The 13277-nt window shown below is 47.8% G+C and overlaps 1 protein-coding gene across 1 annotated transcript in view; it reads left to right on the top strand.

Moving 5' to 3' along the window:
- Positions 1-13277, top strand: part of FBLN5 (fibulin 5) — a 75689-nt gene that overhangs the window by 37817 nt on the left and 24595 nt on the right. The window lies entirely within an intron of this gene.

The raw sequence follows: 13277 nt of genomic DNA, 5'->3' as shown, positions 1-13277 counted from the left end.
AACACTAACTGCCCATGCCCTTCTCCCAGCCTCTGGCACCATTCTACTTTCTGTTTCTATGAGTTTGAGTATTCTAGATACCTCATTATAAGTGAAATCATATAAAATTTGTCTTTTTGTGACTGGCTTTTTTCATTTGGTATAATGTTGTTAAAGTTCATCCATGTTGCAGCACATGTCAGAATTTCCTTCCTTTTAAGGCTGAATAATATTCCATCATATGTATGCCACATTTTATTTATCCCTTATCCATCAATTGACATTTGGGTTGCTTCCACCTCTTGGCTGTTGTGAATAATGCTGCAATGAACACGGGTGTGCAAATCTCTCTTCAAGACCCTGCTTTCAGTTATTTTGTATACCCAGTTATTTTGTATGTATACCCAGAAGTGGAATTGCTGGGTCATGTGGCAATTCTATGTTTAATTTATTTTTTATTAAAAAAATTTTTTTTCCGGGGCCGGCCCGGTGGCGCAAGCGGTTAAGTGCGCGCGCTCCGCTGTGGCGGCCCGGGGTTTGCTGGTTCGGATCCCGGGCGCGCACCGACGCACTGCTTGGCAAACCATGCTGTGGCGGCGTCCCATATAAAGTGGAGGAAGATGGGCACAGATGTTAGCCCAGGGCCGTCTTCCTCAGCAAAAAAAGAGGAGGATTGGCGGATGTTAGCACAGGGCTGATCTCCTCACAAAAAAAAAAAAAAAAATTTTTTTCCCACCAGGTAGTTTATGCACATTTATCTCATTTTACTTTTTTTTTTGTGGGGGGCGGGAGATTGGCCCTGAGCTAACATCTGTTGCCTATCTTCCTCTTTTTTCTTTCCTTTTTTCTCCCCAAAGCCCCAGTACACAGTGGTATATCCTAGTTGTATGCCCCTCTAGTTCTTCTATGTGGGACACTCCTCAGCATGGCTTAATGAGCAGTGAGTAGGTCCATGCCCAGGATCCCAACTGGTGAACCCTGGGCCATGGAAGTGTAACACGCAAACCCAATGCTACCACACCGGGCCAGCCCCTAGGTTTAATTTTTTGAGGAGCTGCCATACTGCTTTCCACAGCAGCTGCACTATTTTGCATTCCCACCAATAGTGCTCAAGTGTTTAAATTTTTCCATATCCTTGCCAACACTTGTGATTTTCTTTTTCATTTTTAATAGCAGCCATCCTAGTGGGTGTGAGGTAAGCAATTGGTTTTTAAATGAATATTCTGTGCCAGGCACTGAGCTTGGAGGAGGGGGCCATGAGGATAAAGACAGTGTGGCTCCTGCCCTCCAGTCACTCAGTCCTGTGGTTGGACTGGACCAGTGTTTGTGCAGGTGTGAACACTTACAGCAGCGTCAGCTGGGATGCCTGTTACAAATACTGATTCCTAGGACTCTCTCTAGCTTTTGAATCAAGAGCTCTATTTATTTTTTAAAAACAAGCCTCCAAGGAGCTTCTAATGCACACCACTGGGCTAGATCAGTAGTTAATCCAGCTGTGCGTTACAATCCATCTTGGCCCTTCTCGGGTGTTGTGATTTAACTGGTCTGGGGTGGGCTTCTAGAATATATTTTAGAGCTTCTCATGTGATACAGGTGTACAGCCAAGGTAGAGAAACATTGGACTAGATGGTTTCTAAATTCTTTTTACTTGTAAAATTCTGCCACGGGCAGCACTTTTTAGTTGAGCACATGCTGATTGACTTGTTTTCTCTGTACAAGGCCCTGGTCCGCTAGGGTGTGAGGGTTGAGAGCAGACTGAGCTCAAATAAAAAGGCTTGAATTGTGTCCTGACCCACTCATACTGGCTACCAGGATAACCTTAGAGACGTCCCCAAACCAGGAGAGGGTGGATCATGGAAGCCTGTTGAAGAAAGTCTTTAAAGAAGGAAGAGGTTGACTCTGCCAAATGCTAAGAATTAGTGGAGGATGAGCACTGAACCACTGGATTTGACATTGTGGAGGTCATTGGTGACCTTGACAAGAGAGGCTGTAGTAGAATTGAAAGGGATGGAAGTCTGATTGGAGTGGGTGAAAGAGAGAGCGGGAGGTGTGGAGGCCGAGCGGCGATTGTAGACAACAACTTCTAGGAAGTCTGTGGCACAGGGGCACAGAGAAATGTGGTGGTCACTGGGGAGTTACATTGGGCCATTGTGTGTGTGTGTGTGTGTGTGTGTGTGTGTGTGTGAGGAAGATTTGCCCTGAGCTAACATCTGTCCCCGTCTTTCTGTGTTTTGTATGTGGGATGCCACCACAGCATGGCTTTATGAGTGGTGTGTCAGTCCGTGCCTGGGATTCGAACCTGCGAACCCTGGGCTGCCAAAGCAGAGCGTGTGAGCTTAACCACTACGCCACCAGGCCGGCCCTTGGGCCATTTGTTTTTATTGTTTTTTTGTTTGAGGAGGATTCACCCTGAGCTAACATCTGTGACAGTCTTCCTGTTTTGTATGTGGGTTGCCACCACAGCACAGCTGATGAGTGATGTAGGTCCATGCCTGGGAGCCGAACCTGTGAACCGAGGCCACTGAAGCAGAGTGCACAGAACTTTAACCACTCGGCCACGAGGCCGGCCCCTTTATTGTTTTTTTATTAGAATTTCCTCTGCTACTGCAACTGACTCTTATCAAAAAAGCGTTTATTAAGAACCCAATTGAGCGCCTCTCATGAGCAGACTCTTGAGCCAACCGTTTAGAAATCAGGGACTACGTTTTTTTGGGCTCACCTTATTGTGGCTTTAAAAAGAAAAGGAAGCCAAATTGTTCTGATTGAAGCTAACTCAGAGTTCATCAAAACATAAAACTCGATGCTAATTTTGGCAGAACTACAAAGGGCTAGGACTTCTGTGGGCGTCGACTGAGAACCAAAACAAGTTCCCACATGCAGGAGAGGACGGCTGTGTTTTTGTCCTTCCCTTCTCTCCTCTTGTTCCCTCCTCATTGTCTCTTCATTTTTTTATTTTCTTTTCCTTTTCCAGTTCTTTCTGCTCCCATTCTCCTCCTCCAGCGTCCTTAGCTTGGCATGCTTTTACAAATGGGCTCTTACACCCCCTTACCTCCCCCTTCACTCACCATGCTCACCCACATACGTCTGCTCGTGTTAACTGCACTTGGCTCTCTGAATGTGCTGTTCCGGTCATGCCTCTGTGCCTTTGCACACGCCGTTCCCCACCTACTTCTTTTAGCTAACTCCTGTTAGTTTGTATTAGGGTACAAGCTAAGCTGCTATAATGAAGAGACTTTCAACACATTAGTTTAGATAAGACAGAATTTAAATTCTCTCTCATGGTGCAGTCCAGAAGCACGTGTTTCAGGGCTGGTAGGGTGGCTTGGCCAAACTCAGTGTGTGGTTTTCACCTCTGGATCCAAGATGGCTGCTCTAGCTGTCACCATCACACCTATATCCCAGCCAGAGGGAGCAGAGAAGTGACAAGGGGACCACACAATCATTCTTTTAAAGCATGATCCAGAAATTGTTAACATTATTTTTACTTATGTCCCACTGTCCAGAATTTAGTCACATAGCCGCACTTCACTGTAAAGGGAGCTGAAAAATGCAGTCTTTAGTTGGGAGAATGGATATTGGAGGACAATATCCAGTTGTAGCGGCCTCTGCCACGTCATCCGTCTAGATTCACCCAAATGTCTTCTTTTCCAGGAAGCCTGTTCCTCCTGGGAGTGCCCCCATTCTTCCCTCCAGCGTGACACTTACCATACTGAATTGGGATTATCTGGTCCCTTATCTGTTCCCTATTAGATTGTAAACAGACTTGGCCATATGTCATTTATCTTTGAATCCCTAGTGCCGACAGCAGTGTTGGCTCCTGGAGAATGTGTGTGGCGTAAATGAACCCTGCGTAGCTGTGTTATTGGTGTGAGGACTCGGGCACTGTGATCTCTATGGTGGGAGAGAGGGCTAGAGCGGTCTGGAAGGTCAGTTAGTTGGTTGGCCCCACATGTAGCTCCTTCGCCTCCCTGCCTTCCACACTAGAGAAATCCAGGAGTGTGCTAGTGACCACAGGGGGTGGATGGAAAAGGGCAGCCCCTGTTCCACCAGCTAGATAAACACACAATCCTGAAAAGTGTTTAATCTGCTCAAATATTTATTTTAGGTTCAAGTGATACAATCCAGCTCTTACCAAGTCCAAAGAGTGATGGGAGCGGGCGTGGCTGTTTCAGCCCTGTGCTGTTTGGGGTGGGGCCCCACTTCCAGACTCTCAGGAGACTCTGTGGCCCCCCTCAGCCAGGGGACAGTATCCCCAGGACTCTCTCTCTGGCATCCTCACCCCCAACCCCATGGTCACTGCATGCTTTTCACCTCTTCCTCCACCCCCTGAGGTTTCACCTCTGAGGTTGTAGCCTCAACAGTTATTCCCTGCTATGCTGGGTCATCTGCTAGAGAAGGGGAGCAGGGAGCTTGGGACCATACCAGGGTGGTGGTGGGGGCAGGAAAGGAGACCTGCACAGTAGGTTGGTCTCAGGGTGAAATATCTATAGTCTTAATTGCCTGCTGGACTATTGCTTGTCACTTGTTATGTTGAAAGAGCCATCTGTCACCTCCCTCCCTTGACCTAGGGTTCCAGGAATGGGTGTATGAAGGAACCATTCCCCTACATCATTGCCCAGTGCCACGACCTGCCCTCACCTCCCAGATTCGGACACTCCCAGTTTTGCGTCCTCAGAGCCCTCTGCAGTGCTCCCTCTCCAACTCGTTTGTGTCCATTGTCTGTCTTCCCCACTAGTCTGCAGGCCCTATGAGGGCAGATGATGGTGACTCCATTTCATGGATAAGGAAGCAAATGCAGAAGGTCAATGACATGCACAGGTCACCCTGGTGAGTTAGTGATGGAGTCAATAGTGGTAGCAGGGTTTCTGACTCGAGGTGTGGGAAAGGGAACACATGGAGATTTCATCATCGTGCTCTGAGAGGGACCTGGCAGGGCATGTTTGTGGCTGACCTTGGGCTGATTGGGGTGAATTTGCACACCTGGGGACTCTCACATCTGGCACCAGGCTGAGGCTTTTGTCCTGAGCCTGAAAAATGGACTGGGTTTCCTGGTTGTGCCCTAAGAGGTCCTGTTGGTGCCCATTTTCAGGCCAGAAAGGTGTACCTTTTCCTCCTCTGATGTTCCTCCTTCCTGTGGTTGTTGACAATAAACTTCTTCCTCGTCTGGGTCGCTTGGCTCTGTAGGAAGAAAAAGGAAATGCAGCTTACTCCATCAGGCCAAGTGGATGATGTGTCAAGGCCTCTGGAGGTTGAGGAAACACTCACATCAGCCCTGGGCAAAGACTGGGGTGAGAATAAGGCCCTGGGCGCTGCCAGCTGTGGCCTGGGCTCCGCTGGGGCTGGAGCTATCTGCCAGATACGCTTCATCCCACAGAGATGAGATACGGGCCACTAAAGAGGTGCATGACTGAACTGGTTCCCTCGGATGTCCCGTGGCTTAGCTGACTTTCCCCTCTCGCCTTCAGAAAAGTTCAAGAACAAAGTGTCTTCATTTCCGGGATAATTCACTTCCTTTCTCTCTATCATGCCAGGTGCTGTGTTAGGTGCTTGGGATACAGATGTGAAAAGGCCCATTTCCTGCTTTCAAGAAGTCATGGTGTAGGGAGGGAGAGGAGGTGGAGCCATACACAGCTAACCCTGTAATACACTGTGAAGTGCTATAAAACCAGATGTGTGTAGCACATGTTTGAGTATAGAAGCAGGTTTGATGTGCTGTGTTGCCGAGGTGTAAAATAAAGCTATGAGGTTTCTAAGGAAGGATATAAAGTTTCGAGTAGTGGAGCCACACGATCATTTTCATGAGTTGGATGGTTCTGGAGGTTGGGTTTAGCTTGCTTTCAGGGGGAGAGTGGGGGCCTGCAGACTAGTAACGAAGTTATTACAGTCATTTAGAGAAAAGACAGTCAGGCCCTGGAGTCTTTGGGAGTGAGGGATGTAAAGAAAGAGGGGAATTTACAAGATCTTCAGAAGGAGAATTGTGTGAGAGTAGGGAGTCTGGGGGAAGACTTAGGGATGGCTGAGGTTTCTAGCCCAGCATGCTGGAAAGTGGTGACATCATTAACTGAGACAGCATCGGGAGAGAAGGGTGTGGGGTTTGGGGACTAGGAGATCATAGACCATGACACTGAGGATGCGTGGAAGTCAGGATGTGAGGTAGGAACGGGCTCAGAAGGAACTAGGAGGAGAAGCCAGTGGGGAGATAACGGTGGAGATGACAGGATTCAAGAGCTACAGTATTTATAGACTGTGTTCGTGAAAAAGGGATGGTCTGTATACGAGGAAAGAAATTGCCCTCTCCTAATTGGAATCTTTTAGATTGGAATTGCACTTTTTATCATCACTTTGGGGGCAGTATTTCCAAGAACTAAGTTAAGACTCAGAGAACTGAGTTTACTCATAGAAAATCAAAACACCACTAGCAAACTAAAGGGAGGGAGAACTTTTACAGGCACGCAATGCTCTAGCCCAGGGCACTGCAACAGTAGACACCCACCCACTGCAGGTTGGAATTCAATAATGGCCGTGTCTGCACACCAGAAAAGCCTTGTTTGGTTTAGACTGTGCTGAGAACTTTAATAAGACTCTAAAAATCACAATACTATTCTAACCAGCAGGTTTGATCTTAGAGAAGAATCTGGTGAGGAATTACCAGCTTGATTTTTGAACATTAAATTCTCTCCCTGACCCTCTTGAACAGCTTAAACTCTGAGCAGGTTGCGTGGATGCAGAATCAAACATCGCTCACCATAATCTAGCACCTTGCTACGCCAAGTGTCGTCCCTTGGCCAGCAGCATTGGCAACACCTGGGAGCTTGTTAGAAATGCAGAATCTACCAAATTAGAGGCTGCATTTTAACAAGATCCCCACTGATGCACATGCACATTAAAGTTTGAGACGTATTCGTCTGGCACAGCAAGTTTCAGATATGGTTTTTTGCATTGGAATCATTTAGGTAACTTTAAATAGCTTTCCAGGCCTCAACCCCAGACTTCTGAGAGTGAGGCGATTCTCTCGGGTAGGTACGTTTGGGAACCACTGGCTTGTGTAGGTTCAGGAATCCTTCTCTGTTGATGGACAAATGGCAAGAATTTTAATAAGTGGAAATCTAGTTTGAGCTCCACGTTTGTTTGGTTTATAACAATGGCAAAAGGCTCATGCCCTGTAAAAGAAAATACCGTATCTAGACTGGCAATAAGCAACCTTGTCCCCTTACTCTCAGGACAATTTGATGCACGATGCTCAAGAAGGAACATAAGTGTCATCCTCACCTTGCCACCCCCCACAACTGCAGTGACCGTTCATACACTGGCAAAAGTCAAATGGGCTTGGCCAATTCACTGTCCCGTTTGAAAGCAACTAAAATCAGCTGATGTTTACCAGGCACTCTGGATGAAAATAATTACCTAAGAACCAAACAATGTGATCCCCATTAGTTGCATAGTTTGTTTCTGTAGAAGGTCATAGCTAGAAGAGGCCTTTCAACTCTCCTCCAAGCCCTCACTGTATGGATAGAAAAATAGAATCCATGGAGAGGTTGGAACCTGCATTCCAACTGGTTTCATCCAAGAGGAAAGGACTTTTTGTTGTTTGGAAAATGGACCGCATATTTGTTGCCTAATTAGAGGCACAACGTGAACAAGCTTTGTATTCTAGGCTTAATGTCAAGCATTGGGAAAAGTGCTGTAAACACAAAAAGATCTGGTTTCCAACGATTTCCCGGGACCCAGAAGACACATGGAGTGCAGATGTCCTGGGAATTCAACAAGCGAGTTCTCAAACGCTGAGATCTTTAATTAAGCAGGTGTTGGGAAGTAGGTTCTGTGTAGCTCCCAGCCTTGGCTGGGCTTGTCTCACTGAAAAATGGCCCTGACCCAGCCCAGCAGCAGGCCTGAAACTGGCTTCAACTGGAGGCATAGGAATGTGTCATTGTTATTTTCTTCTTTCTTATCAAGCCCCATTAGCTTGAGCAAGGAGGAACAAAAACGGTCTGGGAAAACAAGTTGTTTCACTGGGTAAAAATTTACTACCAAGGAAATGATTTTGCCGTATCCAAAAAAGGCCTAGTGGAGGGCTTTGCAAAGGTGTAGTCTTCCAAATACTTGGGACAGTTTATCCCAGTGTCGCCCAGTGAGAATGTTTCCCTTTGGCTGATGGCCATTCTTATACAAGCACAGAGACATTCAGTGGAATTTGTGGACACAGGCTCACAAAGTTAGCTTATTCATGGTGTTGGAGAAGAGAAGACATGGGAGGAGGGAGGCATCAGAGATTGTGCAAAGGGTGATGGTATTTGGCTGTAGAATTCAGTAAGACACACATACCGTTAGGTTTTCTGATGTCCACAATGATAGAATCATAGGTGGACGCATAATGCCAAAGTGCGGAAGTAGAAACTGAGACCCCATGAAGGAATGGACCCTGCCTTTTCTCACCTCTTGTCCCAATCTCATGCCATGTGTCTGGGGCTCTAGAGGAGAAGTCTCCAGCTCTGGCTATGGTTGAACCATAGAACTAACCGTGCCTGACAGCCCACTATCCCCAGTGCTATCATCTTGGCATCTTTGGTGAATTCCAGAACAGAGCCTGCAGGAGCGAGAAGCCAAGCTTCCCCCTGTCCTTCACAGCTGTTAGAAAGAGCACCTCATTGGAGAAGGGAGCTAAAATTTCCTAGGCATCTACTATGTGCCAGGCAGTGGTGATGGGACCTGTGCACTCTCGTGGCAACATTAACTTATGAACTCTGATGGCAACCTATGAGGCAGGCTGCCATAGCTCTATTTTGCAGAACACCTGAGGATCTGAGAGGTTAATGAACTTGCTTGGTAATACTCAGTTATTAAGTGCAGGAGCCTGGATTCACACCCAGCTCTGCCTGCCCCTGACATTCTTATTTTTTAATCCACTAGTCCTTTCTGGGGGAAGTCTCAGCCCTTTGGGCTTTTTTCCTTTTAAGCTTTGGTGCTGGGAGAATGGCCTAGAAAATGTTCTCCCTATGGGCATAGGGAACCATTCGTTTTTGTTTTGTTTGACGGTTTTTAAAGGACATTTTATTTCAATTAGAATTTGTCTTATGAAAACAGTTTAAGTATTTTTCCCTTAGCTTTTAGGAATAAATGCTGAAATGTAGATGCATGTATGTATATAATATGTACATTCAAATATAATAAATAGCTGGCCTACATATGCATATTATTTATATTCAAACATATTTATGCATATTTATGGCACTCCATTAAGCCTGTTATGGCTACCTATAGAGATTTTTAGATAATAATCTGTGAATTACACTAAGATCGTACTTGGAACCATTAGTTTGACTTGGGACAGAAAACTGGGTTGTGTGCTGTTTTCTGAGAACCAGCCTATTTTCAGGGTAGGACACATCGTAGGCATAAACCTACAGCACGTACTCCTCAAGTCCTGCGAGCACTCCCCCTCACAAAAGAGAGGGGGTGCCTGTCACCACTTGCTCCCATCACAGACTCCTGCTCCAAGGCTAAAAATCCAGCAGCTTTATTGCCTGCAGCCCCTCCCCGTACTGTCCCTTGCGTCAGCCTGGAAGATCTGTTTTGTTATCCTGGGTGGTTGGGTAGTGTATGCTGATGTCTTGAGGCCAGTGCCTCCATCTGGTGCCTCTGAGATCTTGGCTGGACTTGAAGGACATTGTGTATTCACATTGGCCTGGCGCACCTGTCCGCCTGAAGCTTTCTGTCTAGCTGGGGACATGAGACATAGCTAGCGGTATGAAATCCTAAATGAGAATCCCTAATGTGTGGACTGCTGTCCTGAGGCCTGGGAGCCCACTTCTGCCTGCAGCCTCCCGGGAGGGCGTCAAGGAGATGAGGCTGGCTGGTTTTGATGACTTTCCTAGGTGAGCAGTTGTTTCAGATTGAGAATGTTTTAATTGAAGGGACGTCTGAAGGAAGGGGTGACAGCTCAGACAGAGTCGCATAGGTCAGCAGAGCTGTGCCGCTCAACGCAGAGGATGATTTCTTCCTGGGCAGGCACAATGCTGGGCTTTGATCTGCTGCCAGGTTCTGGAGAAGTCAGCAAGCTCTTGCCTCTGGTTGCCAGAGCGCTGGTTGCCTGGACAGCAGATGGACGTGGCCCCACCTGGGGAGAGACAAGCCATGGCTGCTGCGGTGGAATCCTCCCAGTGCCCAGGCAGCTGCCCAGGGCTACAGCCCCCAAGAGGGAGGCAGGGAGCGGGCAGAAGGATTCTTGGTCAAGTCTGCTTCTGGGAATAATACAGCTGGAGGGACTACGCTCGACGCCAGCTCTTCCAAGTGGCCTGAAGGTCTGGGAGGACACCAAGCCACAGCAGAATATAATGAATGAATGAGTGAATAAATGATTGAATGAACCCAGCATTCCTTTCTCTTGGGAGACTCTTCCTAAATATCACACAGAAAAGGAAAAGAAATAACAGGCACGGTTTGCGTACGAGAATAATGACACTTACTCAGGTTGCTGTAACTTGTATTTTTCCACTGATGCAGAGGAGGACGCTTTGCCAAAGAATGTCCTTGGAGTGGTTTGATGTATTTTTCCTTCTGTTATTTAAGTCAAATGTATTTAATGTAAGCAATTCAGCTGTGAGCTGGAATGTGCGATGAGTCTCTCAGCCCCGTGTGGAACCCAGAGCGTGAACATTTCCAGTTTTAGCCCCACCAGGTGTGTAAGCCGACAGTGGTTTTGGGTAGGAGTGGTTGTTTTTAAAGTCCACACACCAAAATGGTCTTGTCAGAAAGTTGGCTGGGAAAAACTTCTCTGAGGGCTTGAAGACATGAATGTTTATAGTTCGTGTGTTCATTCATTCATTCACCAAAGAGTATTGAATATTTACTATGGATACAGCATTATACCAGGTATGTTTTGAAGATATAAAGATGGGACACACCCCCCAACAAACTCCGGGGACTTATTGAGTTCTCAAAATATATTTGTATTGACAGTCCATTCAATGAGTTAGGGAAAGTTAAAAATTGAGTGTTTTGAACACATCAACAGAAATGTAATGTAACTGAGTTAATTCTTTAACTCAGTAAAAGTGGTGGAGTTTTTAAATAAATGAACTTTAAAGATTTTGTTTCCAGGTCTGAATATTTTGCATGTGCCTGTGTGCAAGTGCGTGCACACACATGCGTGCCCACGTTTAGCCCGCACGCCCTTCGGGGCCCAGTCTGGTCCGCTGGCCAGTGACTGGTTTCCCTCTGTAGGGCTTTGCGGGCACGTCGTATGCTCCGTTAAGTGACATAATCACAGAGCGTCGGGAACTTTCTGTCTCTCTAACAGTTCTAATCCCCCTAGGGTCTCCCTCACAGAGCACAAATTCCTAGGGCAATGTTGTTCCCAGCGTACAATTGCCATCCATCACTCCCCGCTGGAAAGATGTAAATATGCGCTGGCCGATAGTGGCATTATTTATTATCATAGGCTTCGATGTGGATTTGAGCAGGAGCGGCTGCCTGCCAAGCATTATTCCAGGTTCCCCTGGGAGGCTTTGCTGGGTGGGCAGAGCCGGGGTGGAAGGGAGGCCAAGGGCAGAGGCAGCAGCTCTTGCAGCTGAGAACAGGGCTGGTTTGTTGCCACCGAGGCTGCACATCGTCAACGCGTCAGGGTTGGGCGGAGGCTGCCGCCAGCTTGGAACCTGGTTCTTGGAGGCTGTCCACGTGTAAAGGACTGAAGGCTGGTCCACGTGATGCCCAGACACCTGGTTGTTTGGGAGGGTGGAGGAAGAGTGGGAATTGATCAGTGTCATTGGTGTTGCCTTGTCGCAGGTGGGTGGTGCATTGTGGTGATGTCACTTGAACCCAAGAGACCATTGCTTACCTGGCCAAATGTTTTGCTGAATCAGTTGTGCTGGCTTCCTGAGCGTACAGCGGGCAAAGCCCTGGACTACACAAGGCCCTGTCCTCAAGGAGCTTACACTTGGGGGCCCTAGGGGCCCCCCTCACCCTCCCCACAGTCTGCGATCTGCAATGTCAAGAGGCAGACAGTTTTCCGGGAGGGGCAGGAAAAGGCGGCAAAAGCCCAGTCCTCTCTCCTCTCCCGGTCTGCCGTCTCCCTCCTGACCCTGCCTGGTCCCAGGCGATGGGACCTCCGTCATTCCCGCACAGAGGGAGCTTGGAGTCAGCCAGGCAGGGAGGCCTGGGCTCCGCTCCTGGCTTGGTGCGTATTAGCTCCTTCAGCACAGTTTTCCTGTCTGTGAAGTGGGGCTCATGAGCCCACCGCACAGGGTGATTGTGAGAACAAGTGTGGTAACGTACGTGAGGTGTTGGGCACGCTACGTAGGCTCAGGGAATTGTGGCTTTTAATACTTTTTCTGCGTGCGTGATGGTCCATTCGGGAGAGGCGGGGAGGAGGTGTAGATGAGCAAATCCTGTCTGCAGTAAGAAGGGGGGCAAAGGAAGGTGCCCTCCTAAGGTGCAGACAGGTGAGGGCAGCACTGACGAGGGGGAAAGGCGTTGGAGTCGGGCCAGGCGGATCCAGGGCGCTCAGTGAATGCTGATGGAGTGAATTCATGGATGAATGTTGAGGGAAAGTCTCCTCCTCCAGGTCAAAGTGAGAGTGGGCTGTCAGGAGGTCCCGTTATAGGATTCTGAGCGCTCTCCCTAAAGTGCAGTGGGGAGAAAGGAAGAGGGATTCGTTTCAGTTAAAATAAACTGTTTTGAGCGCTGACTGTGTACACCAGATGTCTTGAGAAATATGACTATGAATACAGCTTGGTCTCTATGCTCTGAAGCTCTCAGTTAAGGAGAAGTGACTAAATTGGACACAAGTACCTATACACCGCCAGACAAACGGTGATGGGCATGTGGCAACGTAGAGAAACCCAATGTGAGCAGAGGGCAGCAAGAGATCAGCCCCTGGAGTTCTGGAGTGCAGGGAAGGCTGGAGGGCTCCGTGAAGCTTCGTGAAGAGGCAGGAGCTCCAGGCTGAAAGATTTTTATGCATGGATGCAATCAAGTGACTCGACTGCAAGCTTCTGTTGGCAGGGACATTTCTTTTCCTTCTGTTATGTTCTCAGAGGTGTTTATCATAGCTCTGTGCGCACACGGTAGGTACACAACAGACCCCTGTTTAACACCTGAATGAATAAGCCTAATACAATATACCTTTCTACATCAACTAATGGTTATTATCAAGGTGACCTGCATTCAGAGAAGGACGGCATATGATGGCAGAAGAGTGCCTAAGGTTGTGTGTTCTCTTTTGGCCATTTCTCTTTGTGGTTTCGGGGGAGCAGACTAGCTCTGCCCCCTGCAATGAAAGATCAATGTCTGCTCGTGGTACC

Source organism: Diceros bicornis, chromosome 24 (assembly GCF_020826845.1).
Source record: "Diceros bicornis minor isolate mBicDic1 chromosome 24, mDicBic1.mat.cur, whole genome shotgun sequence".
Taxonomy (NCBI): domain Eukaryota; kingdom Metazoa; phylum Chordata; class Mammalia; order Perissodactyla; family Rhinocerotidae; genus Diceros; species Diceros bicornis.
This window is presented reverse-complemented; position numbering and strand designations above follow the sequence as displayed.